Here is a 14,632-nt window from a genome sequence, read left to right as displayed (position 1 = left end):
CTTCTTTACTGGAATGTATATACTCTCTCTCTCTGCTACTTTCTTTTTACTATTATATTATAGAGTATCTGAGGACCTGTTTATCACACATTTTCTCTATTTCCCAACCACTTCCTAGGTGATTTTATTCAGTTTCATAGCTTTAAGCATATTTGAAATATTGGTGACTCCTGCATATTTATTCCAGCATAGACCTTTCAAGTTAACTTCAGACGTGAAGTTGTAAATCCAGCAATTTAGGCAATTTACAAAAATTCTTTTCTTACATAGCTGACAAACATTTCACACAGCACGTGTCTGACAAGAAACTTTTCATTTCTAACCCCTTTAATCGAATTCTGTAGTCTTCTATATCTCAGTAAAAGACAACTTCCATTTTCTAGCTTTCTTATCACAAAACTTAAAATTATTTTTCATTAACCCTTGTTACTTGACTATCCTGATGTATCTGGAAATTTTATTGTTAGTAGCTTCTAAAAATTCAGTTAATTTACTGCCCACCACTCACTTCCACGTTACTATTGTAAAAACGTATCACTTCTTACCTGAATTATTAGAATAGCTTTTTATTCCAGCTTATATTCTTACTGCCAAAATCCATGCTCCACACAGCGAGAGTATTCCTTTTAAACTTTAAGTCAAATAATGCCCTTTTTTCTGCCCAAATTCTCAATTATACCCAAAGCAAAAGCAATATGCGTACCAAGGACTAGAAGTCTGGACAGGATCTCACGTCCCCTTGCTATTCTGATCTCTTTGTTTTTTTATTCTCTCACTCCCTCGTTTATGGCCATATTGGCCTCTTAGTTGTTTCCTGAAATGCTAAGCTGTACCCTACTGCCTCATGGGCATTACATTTGCTGTTCCCTCTTCCAAATATTTACAGTTTGCTGCCTTTAGGTCCCTACTCAAATACCACCTTATAAGTACAGTCTTCCATGCCTTCAAACTATATTAAAACAATTTATAAGTAACTGTTGCTGTCCATTTCTTTTCATTTCCTCTCCCACTTAAGCTACTTTCTTTTTTCCTATAACACTTAACATTTTGTGGTGTATTATATATTTTCTATCTGTTATCTGCATAGCCTTAACCCATCACCATTATTACAATTTAAGTCCCATGAGATCCAATGATTTGGACTTTCCTGTGAGCTGTTCTATCTGCGGAGTTAAGGACAGCATGGGACAACCTGAAGGTGACTGTGGTGAGCATTCACTGCCTATGAAAGCCAATGTATTCTTCTGTCACATGGGGGAATTGTCCTTTCCTCATACTCTGAAGTTAGGGGTGGACATATCACATACTTTATCGAGGGAATGTGAGTGAAAATGCTAAATATTATTTCTAGGTGATTGAATTTAATTGTTGATTCCTCACTCTTGAGCCTCCTTTTTCCTCCTTGTGTGAAGGTCTTGGAAGTTCATGTTCATAAAGAGTTGCCAGAAGATTGCATCAGCCTGGAATGCTGAGTGTACACATGGAGGATCCAGAATGGATTTGCAGGACAGGGAAGTAAACTTGTGGTGTGTAGCCACTGAGAGTTAGGGAGTATATTACCACAGTATCACCCATCTTATCTACAGGTGTCACAATCAGTAAGTATGTGTTGAGTGAATGAATAAATGATCCCTAATTGTAGAGGTGGAAGCAAATTCACACTGAAGGTATGTTATTAGCTAAGCGTTGTCAGTGGCAACCTGAAGTCAAAGCCAGGCCACACGTAATATTTAAAACATGCAGCAATCATTTTAAGCAAGAGAGATAAACTGTTTATTTTATAGTTACTTGTATTATAAATCAGTGACAAACAGATCATAATCCAATAACTGACTTAAAACAATGTTGACAAAGACACACTACAGGAAAAATACCTGGTTTTCCCAAGCTTTCTTCTTCATATTCTGAAATCATTTGAAAGTAAATGTCTAGGATTTTTGTTATCTTAGCGACCTAAAGAATAGTTCAGTGTCATGAGGTTTAGTTCCGTACTAATCATTGTCTTTATAGGTCAATGCAACATGCATTAGGCAGTACTTCTCTGTTTTCTGTATCTAATTTTTTTGAAGGAATGGATTGCTCATGATTGTTTCTCATACAAGCATTTAATAATAATTATTTGAGATTAATTTCAGGATATTGACAAAAATGTTTGCTTTCTTTTAGGAGAAAGCAAAAATTAAGTATGACAATATATCTCTAACTACCCTAGCTTTCCGCTCTTGAAGCCAAATATAGTATACAATTACAGAAAGGAAGGCTCTGGTGATATTTACATCTTTCTTTATTTTAGATTCCAGGAGTCTCTTCCTCTCTCTCTCTCCTTCCTTCTCTTAAAAATCTCTAATTGATTTTCTTTGGAATATATCCTATGTTGTAAGACCTTAAAGCCTATTTCAAAGTTAATAGGATGATCCTTCCAAAAGAATTGAAAGTTCAAAATAAATAAATAGAAAAATACCATTAGAGTAAACTTTCTGTTTTTAGAGAGAAGGGAGGACAGAGGCAGACAGAGAGAGAGAATCTTAAGCAGGCTCCATGCTCAGCATGGAGTCCAATGCAGGACTTGATCTCACAACTCTGAGATCATGACCTGAGCTGAAATCAAGAGTCAAACACTTAACCAACTGAACCACCCAGGAGCCCCCAAAGTAAACTTTTATTAGACCCCAAAATAAAAGCTGTTGTGATTTGGTATGTTTCATTTTACCTGCTGTACATACTATCTTAATGTTTTATTTATAATATGCTTGTATTTATTTTATTTTATATGTCAGTAGAGAATTACTGAAAAACACAAAAAAGGAAAAAAATAGCAGTTCTTAAATATTATAGGCTGTTTCATATTGTTTTACTATATAGCATTTATATCTCTTCATTCTCTCTCATTTTAACAGCTTTTTCTTGAGAAAGTATGGGGAAGAGGACTTCACTGTAGGCCTTTAAGACTTAGTTGCAGCTAATCTTTCATGATGTTGATTTTTAAAAACTTATGAGTCTATCAATTAGCCTATTTGACGTTAAAACCCAACATTGTAATATTTCTATTCTAAGATTTTCGTAAATCTCTGACCATTTCGTAATTACAAAAAATCCTGTCTAAATGTATAATTTTATAATACTAAACCAATAATATAATAAACATCCTAAATCCTACGAACCTATTCTATCTATTCATATATATCTAAAAAACTTTTTTTTTCATACATGCAGAAGATCTACAGACATTCTTTTAAAGGTTTACTCAACAATTTCACATTAAGGAGTCGACAACAATATAAAACGTTTCATTTTTATCCTACCTTTGGTTTACTTATATATATGGTTTTAAATTCATCCAATAATCACAACCAGTCCTTTGCTAAAACTGTCCAATCATCTCCTTATTGAATGAGACCTTCGGTAGATTCCTCAAAACTACTCATGTGTACAATATTCCTTGAGATTTACATGCTCATCAGTTATGTGTGTGTATATTTGGTCATTTAGTGACAGATTGTCTAGGTATAAAATCCTGAGATTACAGCTGATTGTCTTATAAATAATGCTTCATTCTTCTTTTGAATTCAATGTTGTTGTAGAAATGTTTGATGTCAAATTGACTTTCTATTCCTTTTAAGTGATTTAGTCTTTGTGCTTAGAGGCACTGGGAATATTTCTTTCCTTTGAAGCCCAATTTTACTGGGTTATTTCTCAAGTGGACTAGATTAATTATTTTTCAGGTATAAAGTATACACTTCTTATATGCAGATTTTCTTATTCAGGGACATAAATTCTTAATCTGGAAAAAAATTACATTTATTGGGCCATTTTACATGTTTTTTTTTTCTTTTTACATCCCAAATTTGATCCAGGTTTCTTGGCTCTTTTCAACTTGATCCTCTATATTTCTTACTATCACTTACTCTATTTTTATTATGTTCTATATTCCACAGTTTATTTAGTCTTCAGTTTCTTTCCAAAGTTTTATAGTGTCACATTTTCTGATTACTTAGACTTCTCTTCTGCACTTTTAATTTACATTTCTATTGATTATTATAATGACATAATTATAATATATAATATTTATGTTATAATTACATATTCCACTTATATATCATATTAATAATATAGTTATAACATATAATATATAATATAATATACCAAATTGTTTATTTCACAGGTTTCTTTCACTATGTAATCATTAGTCAATTCATTTTTATTCATGTTGAAATAAGAAAAGATAAATAACTTGCTCAGGATATACCAAGCATCAGAGCTAAAACTCAAACTTAGGCAATGTTGTTTCAGAATCCTCCATTTCATTTAAACAGTATACCAACATCTTTCCCTTTCTCATGTTTCCACCTTCCTCAGATGTTTTCACAATCACGCAAAGAAGATTGCTATAATCTCTGGAGGATTAGAAATCATATGTGGGAAAATTAAGATGGACAGACTAACAACCCCAATGATCAACCAGGCAGGTACATGGGTTTCTTCAGGACAATCTAGCTGAAGCTGACATTATAACTGACCATAATTGCATGACTGAGGCCATCCGGAACCATAGGACACACAGAGGAGATATCCCAGACTGATTCCTATCCAAACAGCTAATCCACAGAATGATGAACATATAAAGGTTATTGATTTAAGCCTCTACATTTTAATGTAGTTTTCTATGAAGCAAAAGATAACTGCTACGATATGCATTTATATTTGCCTAGAGAAAGATGAGGAAATATGCACACCAAATTTTATACTGCTTAATTAAAGGTAGAAGAAATTATTCCACATATATATGAAAGAAGAAATTATTAATATATTCTAAAAAGTAGTATGTCAGCAGAGAATGCTTATTGGCTATTTTCACTCTTTCCTTTATGTAGAAGTGCCCAAAGAGTGGGACCCTTCTTTCATGACATATATACTCTATGCCCAAAGGAAGTATCTGAAAGTCACCTGAAGGATAAATGGGTCTGATCAGATGATCTCCATTTTACATCCTTGAAGATAGTTGACTTACAGCAGCAGTTCCTATGCCAATCTGTACATTCTTTTCAGGTGCACATAGAACACTCTTTAGAACAGATCACATATTAGCCCATAAAAGAAGCCTCAACAAATTCTGGAAGATTGAAGTTATACCATGCATCTTCTCTGACCACAGACTGTGAAACTAGAAGTCGACCACAAGAGAAAATCTGGAAAGACCACAAATAGATGGAGGTTAAAGACCATGCTACTAAACAATAAATGGGTCAACCAGGAAATAAAGGAAGAAATTAAAAATTACGTGGAAACAAATGAAAATCAAAACACAAGAGTCCAAAACTTTTGACATGCGGCAAACTCAGTTCTAAGAGGGAAATTTATAGCAATACAGGCCTGCCTCAAGTAAGAAAAATCTCATAAACAACCTAAGCCTACACTTAAAGGAACTAGAAAAAAAACAAAACTAAACTAAAACCAGCAGAAGGAAGGAAATAGTATAAAGTAGAAATACATGATACAGAAAAAAAATAGAACAGATCAATTAACCAGGAGTTGTTTCTTTGAAAAAAAAATCAATAAAATTGATAAACCTCTAGCCAGACTTTTTTTTATTATTCATGTTTTTTTATTATATTATGTTAGTCACCATACAGTACATCCCCGGTTTCCGATGTAAAGTTCGATGATTCATTCGTTGTGTATAACACCCAGTGCACCATGCAATACGTGCCCTCCTTACTACCCATCACCGGTCTATCCCATTCCCCCACCCCCCTCCCCTCTGAGGCCCTCAGTTGGTTTCTCATAGTCCATAGTCTCTCATTCTAGCCAGACTTTTCAAGAAAAAAAGAGAAGTGACTCAATTAGATAAAATCACAAATGAGAGAGAAGTAACAACACCACAGAAATACAAACATTACAAGAAATTATTATGAAAAACTATATGCCAACAAACTGGACAACCTAGAAGAAATCGATAAATTCCTACAAATAGAGAAACTACCAAAACTGAAAAAGAAATAGAAAATTTGAACAGACCAATAACCAACAAAGAAATCGAATCAGTAATCAAAAATCTCCCAACAAAAAATGTACAGGATCAGATGGCTTCCCAGGCAAATTCTACCAAACATTCAAAGAAGAGTAATACCTATGCTTCTCAAACTATTTCCAAAAAATAGAATAGGAAAGAAAACTTCCAAATTCATTCTATGAGGCCAGCATTATCCTGATACCAAAACCAGATAAAGACACCACTAAAAGAAGAACTGCAGGTCAATATCTCCAATGAATACAGGTGCAAAAATTCTCAAAAAAATACCAGCAAACAGAATTCAACAATATATGAAAAGAATCATTCACCAAGATCAAGTGGGATTTATTTCCAAGTAGGATTTATTTCCAACTTCATGCAAAGTTGGTTCTATATTCACAAATCAAGCAACATGATACGTCACATCAATAAGATAAAGGATAAGAATCACATGATCATTTCAGTAGATGCAGAAAAAACATCTGACAAGGTGCAGCATCCATTCACAATAAAAGCCCTCAACAAAGTACATTTAGAGGGAATACACCTCAACATAATAATGGCCATACATGCAAAAAAACACAGCTAAAATCTTCCTCAATGGTGAAAAACTAAGAGCTTTTCCCTTAAGGTCAAGGAACAAGACAAAGATATCCACTCTCACCATTTCTATTCCACATAGTACTAGAAGTCCTAGCCACAACAATCAGAAAAGAAACAAGATGAATTTAAACTGGCAACGAAGAAATAAACTTTCAGTATTTGCAGATGACATGATACTATACATAGAAAACCTTAAAGACTCCACCCAAAAAACTGCTAGAACTGATAAACAAATGCAGTAAAGTTGCAAGATACAAAATCAAACACAGAAATCTGTTGCATTTCTACACATCAATAATGAAGCAGCTGAAAGAGAAATTAAGAAAACAATCCCATTTATAATTGAACCAAAAATAATAACATATGTAGGAATAAACCTGACCGAAGAGGTGAGACATTTGTACTCTGAAAACTATAGAACACTGATGAAAGAAATTCAAAACAACATAAAGAAATGGAAAGATAGTCCATGCTCATGGATTCAAAGAACAAATATTGTTAAAATGTCTATACTACTCAAAGCAATCTACGCATTTAATGAAACCCCTATCAAAGTACCAATGACATTTTTCATGCAACTAGAACAAATAATTCTAAAATTTATGAAGAACCACCAAAGACTCCAAGTAGCCAAACAATCTTGAAAAAGAAAATCAAAGCTGAAGGCATCACAATTCTGGACTTCAAGTTATATTACAAAGCTGTAGTGATCAACACAGTATGGTACTGGCACAAAAATAGACACAGAGATCAATGGAACAGATCGAAAACCCAGAAATGGACCCACGATTATATGGTCAACAAATCTTGGACAAAGCAGGAAAAAACATCCAATAGGAAAAGGACACTCACTTCAACAAATGGTGTTGGGAAAACTGGACAGCAACATGTAAAAGAAAGAAACTGGACCGCTTTCTTACATCATACACAAAAATAAATTCAAAATGAATGAAAAACCCAAATGTGAGAACTGAAAACATAAAAATTCTAGAAGAAAACATGCAGGTAGTAACCTCTTTGATATTGGCTGTAGCAACTTTTTTCTAGATATGTCTCCTGATGCAAGGGAAACAAAAGCAAAAATAAGCTATTGGGTCTACATCAAAATAAGAAGGACAGTAAAGGAAACAATCAACCAAACTAAAAGGCAACCTATGGAATGGGAGAAGACATTTGCCAATGACATATCTGATAAAGTGTTACTATCCACAATATATAAAGAATTTATAAACTCCACATACACAAAATGAAAAATCCAATTAAAAAATGGGCAGAAAACATGAACGTATATTTCTCCAAAGAAGACATCCAAGTGGCCGGCGACACATGAAAAGATGTTCATTATCACTTAGCATCAGGAAAATGAAAATCTGAACTACAATGAGGAATCACCTCACACCTGTCAGAATGGCTAAAATAAACAACATGAGAAACAATAGGTGTTGGTGAGAATGTAGAGAAAGCAGAACCCTCTTGCACTACTGGTGGAAATGCAAACTGGTGTGACCACTCTGGAAAAAAGTATGGAGGTTCCTCAAAAAGTTAAAAATCGAACTACGTTATGATCCAGCAATTGCACTACTTGGTTTTTACCCAAAGAATACAAGAATACTAATCCAAAGGGATACATGCACCCTTATGTTGATAGCAGCATTACCAAATTATGGAAGCAGCCCAAGTGTCAATCAATTGATAAGTGGACAAAGATGTGGCATATATACAATGGAACATTACCCAACCAATAAAAATAATGAAATCTTGCCACTTGCAATGACCTGGATGGAGGTGGAGAGTATTTTGCTAAGTGGAAGAAGTCGGAGAAAGAAGCATACCATATGATCTCATTCACATGTGGAATTTAAGAAACAAAACAAAGGAGCAAAGGGAAAAAAGAGAGTGAGAGACAAACCCAGAAACAGACTCTTAACTGATGGTTACCAGACGGGAGGTGGATGAAGGGATGGGTGAAATAGGTGATGGGGATTAAGTAGTGCACTTGTGATGACATACAGCAGGTGTTGATGGAAGTGTTGAATCACTATATTGTACACCTGACACTAATATAACACTCTATGTTAGCTAACTGGAATTAAAATAGAAACTTAAAAAAAAAGAGAGACAACAGATTTGCATAAACAGTTAAAGGGCAGAATTGTCCTTCAAAATGAAAAAAAAAAAAATGAGAGTAGAATAGTGGTTGCCAGGGGCTTGAGGGATGGGGAAAATAGGGTGAGGTTGCTAAAGGAGAGTACAAACTTTTAAAGATGAGTGAGGTCTGAAGATATAATGTGCAACATGCTGACTATTACTGTCAGTACCATATTGTATAATCAAAGTTTGCTGAGAGTAGAACTTAAATGTTCTCACACACACACACACACACACACACACACACACACACACACGATAAATATGTAAGGTGATGGAGGTGTGGATTAACTTGCTGGTAGGAATCCTTTCACAATGTACATGTGTATCAAATCATAATGTTATAGGCTTTAAAAATAAATAAATATAAATCAGCAATAAAAAGAAATGTATATTATTTTATTATAATGCACTGCAAAATAATATAATAAGTGAAAAGCATATAGTCTGCAAATATGGTCTACAATAAATTAATGTTCCTATTATGAAAATTAGTAGTGTCTTGCTAGGCAAAATGGCATATTTTATTAAATTAATTTTTTAAATCCATCTAGGCAGGTCTTCATTAATTTTCTGTCTGAAATTTTTAGTGGGCCGAACAAGTATCTAAGAAGGTGATCCATAGCAGCATTGTCCACAATAGCTAAATTGTGGAAGGAGCCGAGATGCCCTTCAACAGATGACTGGATTAAGAAGATGTGGTCCATATATACAATGGAATATTACTCAGCCATCAGAAAGAATGATTACCCAACATTTGCAGCAACATGGACTGGACTGGAGGAGATTATGCTAAGTGAAATAAGTCAACAGAGAAAGACAATTATCATATGGTTTCATTCATTTATGGAACATAAGAAATAGGAAGATTGGTAGGAGAAGGAAGGGAAGAATGAAGGGAGGGTAAACAGAAGGGGGAATGAACTATGAGAGACCGTGGACTCTGGGAAATAAACTGAGGGCTTCAGAGGGGAGGGGTGGGGGATTGGGATGGGTATTAAGGAGGGCACATATTGCATGGTGCACTGGGTGTTATATGCAAATAATGAATCATGGAACATTGCATCAAAAACTGGGGATGTACTGTGTGGTGACTAATACAACAAAATAAAAATTATAAAAAAATAAAAATAAAAAAGAAGGTGATCCGTTTACTCACATTCTTTATACATCTGAAGAATTTAATATTTAGAAAGAAGCAGAAGATGAAATAAGTGTTTATTCACTTCAATTGTATTTTGGACTACCCTGGAAATCACACAGAATAGCAATCCAGAGCGACTTAAGTGTAATTGATCTTTCAGATTGGTCATATAACCCTATGACTTTGGTTACTATATAAAGCTGCAGACTTTCCCAAAATATTTTTGTATCATCATGTTTCATTTATTTTAGAAAAGGATGCTATTTCAAGCCAAACTAAATGGAAATACTTGAGTTTACAGAAGCATTCTATACTGTGACCTTTAAGTCACCTGAAAGAGGGCTCAAAGCACCTTTTACTGCTTAATCAAATTATAAAACTCAGAATTACACTTCTTTCATAGAAGGAAAATATACAGCAACACTCTTATGAAATAGTTAATTTCTCCATAGACTTAAATGTAATATAGAACAAATTCTGTCCCCCCCAAAATATACATATATATATAAATGACATTCTATATAATTCTTTTATGTATTCTATAAAAGCTGACATAGCAGCTCAGCCAAGTCTTCTTGTTGACACTGAATGACTCAGTGTAACCACAATAGCAGTGACTGAATTTGGAAAAACTTCTTATGTCTTTGAATAGGGTTACCCAATTTAGAAAATAATGTAATCATCTATTGTAATCAAGCCAGGTAGCTATTTAGCCCATCTTTAAATAAGCACTTCTAGAAAAATAAATGCTTCAGCGTCAGGTCAGTTTTAGTGAACACCAATTATTGGACCCTGAAATGACCTGCTCCAAAGTACCAGACTTTAAGAGACTGAGTAACTTAAAATAGAACAAGAGAGCAGCCATCTGGAAACCCGAGCAGCACATTGTATAGATTGAATCTACCCAGGCAGCGGGAGATACACCTGCAGGCTGAAAGATCGCTAGGGTAGTGCACTGCAACACCTTGCAAAGTCTAGCACAAGCCCCCTTGCACTACACGTGTTCACAGTGAAATTTGGTTTAAGGAAAGTAATAAAGCAAGCACATTGTTGGTATGTCATTCCCTTGGCGGCAAGTATTCACTTAGAGCAATTAGCTTGAATAGTGAGATTTTAATCATTTCGTTCTCAACATAAATATTTAGCTAATCGATATGAAAGGTATTTATTTTCTCTATAGTTGGCTTTGCTTCCCAGCATTAGTACTGCGTGACAGATGGCTGATGTCATCTCTGCTTGGAAGAACTCAGTTGGCAATATTAGCATGGCATATTTCTGGGGACTTGTGATATGCTATGAGATGATGAAAAATAAAAGGGTCCAAAAGGGAATTCCCCAAAGCAAATATATTTCTATGATTTAATACTGTACCTTACTGATTCATCATAAAGAGATATATATTCCATTTAATTAATGTTTTATTTAAACATATTCTGACAAATATTAAGAGTACAATTGGACATATTCTTTAAACACTGGAAATTAGCAAGATCATAAGCCTGTTGGTTGTTTATATTTTTTTCGTCTTCACCTTTGTTCAGCACACGCAGAGAGAACAACCTTAGTGCCAGCAATGTGTACTCTCACACAGGACACCAACAATTATGGCAACAAAAGAGAACTCAAAGGTTGACTTTTATGAAGTTTTCTCATCCAATTAATCAAAAAATGACTCTACCTGCTCTTATGTTCTGGAATGTGTTCTGTGTTCTGGATGTATTATTTATTTATTTTATTTTTTCTTTTAAGGAGAGAAAGGAGAGATGGAGGGAGAGAGAAAATCCCAAGCAGGCTCTACTCCCAGCTCGGAGCCCAACACTAGGTTCCATCCCATGACCCTGAGTTCATGACCTGCTCTGAAATCAAGAGTCATATACTCAACCGACTGAGCCACCCAGTCACCCCTGTTCTGGATCCATTATTATGCTTTTCACTCTACATCCCTTCTCCTTCATGCTGCCTGCAGCCACTAAGTGGCTTCTTTCAAAACCCTTGGATTTAGAAAGAAGGAAGAAGATGGGACCAAAACAGGGTTCATAGTAGGGAGGCTACAGGGCAGAAGGATATAGGAAGATTTTTTGTTGTTGTCATTAATGGAAGAATGAGCCTTTGAATAACATTAAAGCAAGCCCCATGTTTCGGGTAATCTTCTGGATACTCTAAGTAAGTTAACTCATTTGATGTTCTGAATAAAGCAGTGAGGTAGGAGCTAAGAATGGTTCTGTGAAGAAATTGAGGTGCAGAACCCTTGAATAAGTTGTGCAAGGTCTCCTACCTGGTTTGTGGTGGAGCTGGGTTTCAGGTTGAGGTAGCTTGGCTTCAGAGTCTGTGCTTTAATCATAGCAGTAGAGATAATGCAAAGAGTCCATCCCTGAAAGGAAGAACAGAATACTAATTGTTATAATCTGATTTGTATTAACAAAGACTTGCATATTCGGGTTCGTGTTTATAGAAGAGTATCATCTCCTTGAAGAAAGGAATTGTATTTTTATTGTCTTTCTATCTCTCTTCTGTACAGTATAATATGCAATCTTAAAAAATAAACATAATGACCATAAGAGTTATAGAGAGAGATTTTACAGATCTGAAGGAAAAATTTAAAGACTAGTTTTGATAATACATGGATAAGTGTAGGAGAAAGCAAAAGGCAAAAATAGCAAGACAATAATTCCTTTTATAATGTGACAATTTCTTGTTAAGGAATTGCTATTCCACTGAAGGTCCACACACATCTTACATTCAATTGGAATTGGTCAATGACATTAACAGTATTTTTGATGGGACTATTAATTTAAATAACCTTGGAAAGTTTCCTGAATTTAAGATTAGATTGTGACTGGTCATTCCTTTCTTAAAGACCTATATAATCACAAGATCAATGTTTCTTCTCTTTCTTTCTTCATTTCCATTGTTCCAATCACTGAGATACTTCTGAATTTTTTCATTCGTTGTCATTTCAATTTTCCCAAGAGTCTCCCAAGTAGAACAGCCATAATCATTCATTAAAGGGTAAATAGAATAATTTTATAAGGTTTCATGTTCTCAACTATTAAAAACTAATGACAGTTGTTTAATAATATAAACATATGACATATGAAGATATTCATGTTTAAGATATACCTTTTCCAGATGTTAGGAGTTATTATTAAATTTTTAATCACAAATTAAAAGCCAATAAGTCTGTTATATATGTATGCATGTATATATATTATATAATCAGAGATATTATTGGTACTAATGCTATATTAAAGAGAACTATTTAGCAGATGTAAACTAAAGGTGGCTAATACCTTCAGACAGATGCTTTTGTCTCCCAGACTTAGTATTTTACGTATTAGAGAAATGTACAAATAAAACATTGCCATGACATTCATAAGACAAGGTTTTTATTAATTTGCTAGTTTTTTATAGGGAATAAAGTGAAACTGCCATATGTAATATCATTAAAGAAGGTTTTATCTTGATCTATCATCTGAAAACATTATATCCAATAAATTACAATTAACCCACGATACCAGTAAGTACCTACGTCAGCTTGGACCATTACACCAACAAATTCGAAACAGGTCAGCCTTACAATGGCAGCAAAAATGTGCTGCCTTTTACCTTACTTTGTTCACTGTTTATCGCTATAACCTCAACCACTGCAATTGAGAAATGGAGCCTGACAGGAAAATGTTGAAACTGGTTTAATGGTGCTGTGTGTTTCTTCTCTAAGTATGATTAAATAATCATAAGAACTTCTCTAAGGGCTAATCTGCTATATTTTCCAGATTTTCACCTTGGGGACATATTGTCCCTTGTCACTGAAACCTCGGGGACAGAAGGGGACGCCACAGGGTGGCACAGCAGGAAGCTGAGACACTGATGAAACAGTGTTCAGTTAATGAAGGCATGGCCCATGGCCTCCGCTGCTCTGCCATATGTTTGAAGAAATGCTAATGACTACAATTCAAATACCTTTTTCATCTTAACTATATGTAAATGTGTTTATAAATGCTCTCTTATAAATATACGATCACATTTTTAAAAGCCAAGTGCTAATGTTGCTTTCAACATCTATAATACACAATAATTAAAACTTAAGCAATTCTGCTTAATTATACCTTATGGGAAACTGTACAGTAATTTATAGAAATTAAGCAGAAAAACAAAGATCAACAGAAATAAAGCAGCAGTTGAACAACTGAATAATAAATCACTTTGATCATTAATTTACAGCAGCAAAATCATTGTAAGTAAAAGACTTCGATCCTAATTCTTAAACAGCTGACTTGTGAAAAAGAAGGTGCTAGAAATTTGGGTATTCCTTGTAAGAGCACAGCTTGAACTGATGGTGTCATTGTCTGCTATATTTGTTCTTAACGCTGCCCCTCTAAAATCATCCAGTAATTTTTGGTGGAAAACTTTCCTTACTCTCGCTCTGATCTGAGATGGCCTTCCTATTTTCTCATACTCAGCCCTAACTTTGCAGATGATTATTTGCTCGAAAATGGTCCCTTTTATGACTGACCCATTCTTCAGTGGCCCATCCTCCATAATGACTGTCATTTAAAAGAACTGGTTGGTGCCCAGTTTGGGATGTTTTGTACATCACGCCTTTTTAAAACTACTCTAAGAGCTCACTTGATTAAATCTATGACGGTTCAGCTAACTACATTCTAATCAGTAAAAATTCTGACACTCAGAAATGCTCCCTTTAGGTATTAAAAATGCTCAAATTTATG

Source organism: Ursus arctos, unplaced genomic scaffold (assembly GCF_023065955.2).
Source record: "Ursus arctos isolate Adak ecotype North America unplaced genomic scaffold, UrsArc2.0 scaffold_3, whole genome shotgun sequence".
Taxonomy (NCBI): Eukaryota; Metazoa; Chordata; class Mammalia; order Carnivora; family Ursidae; genus Ursus; species Ursus arctos.
The sequence above is the reverse complement of the archived record's forward strand: the minus strand, read 5'-3'. Positions refer to the sequence as shown.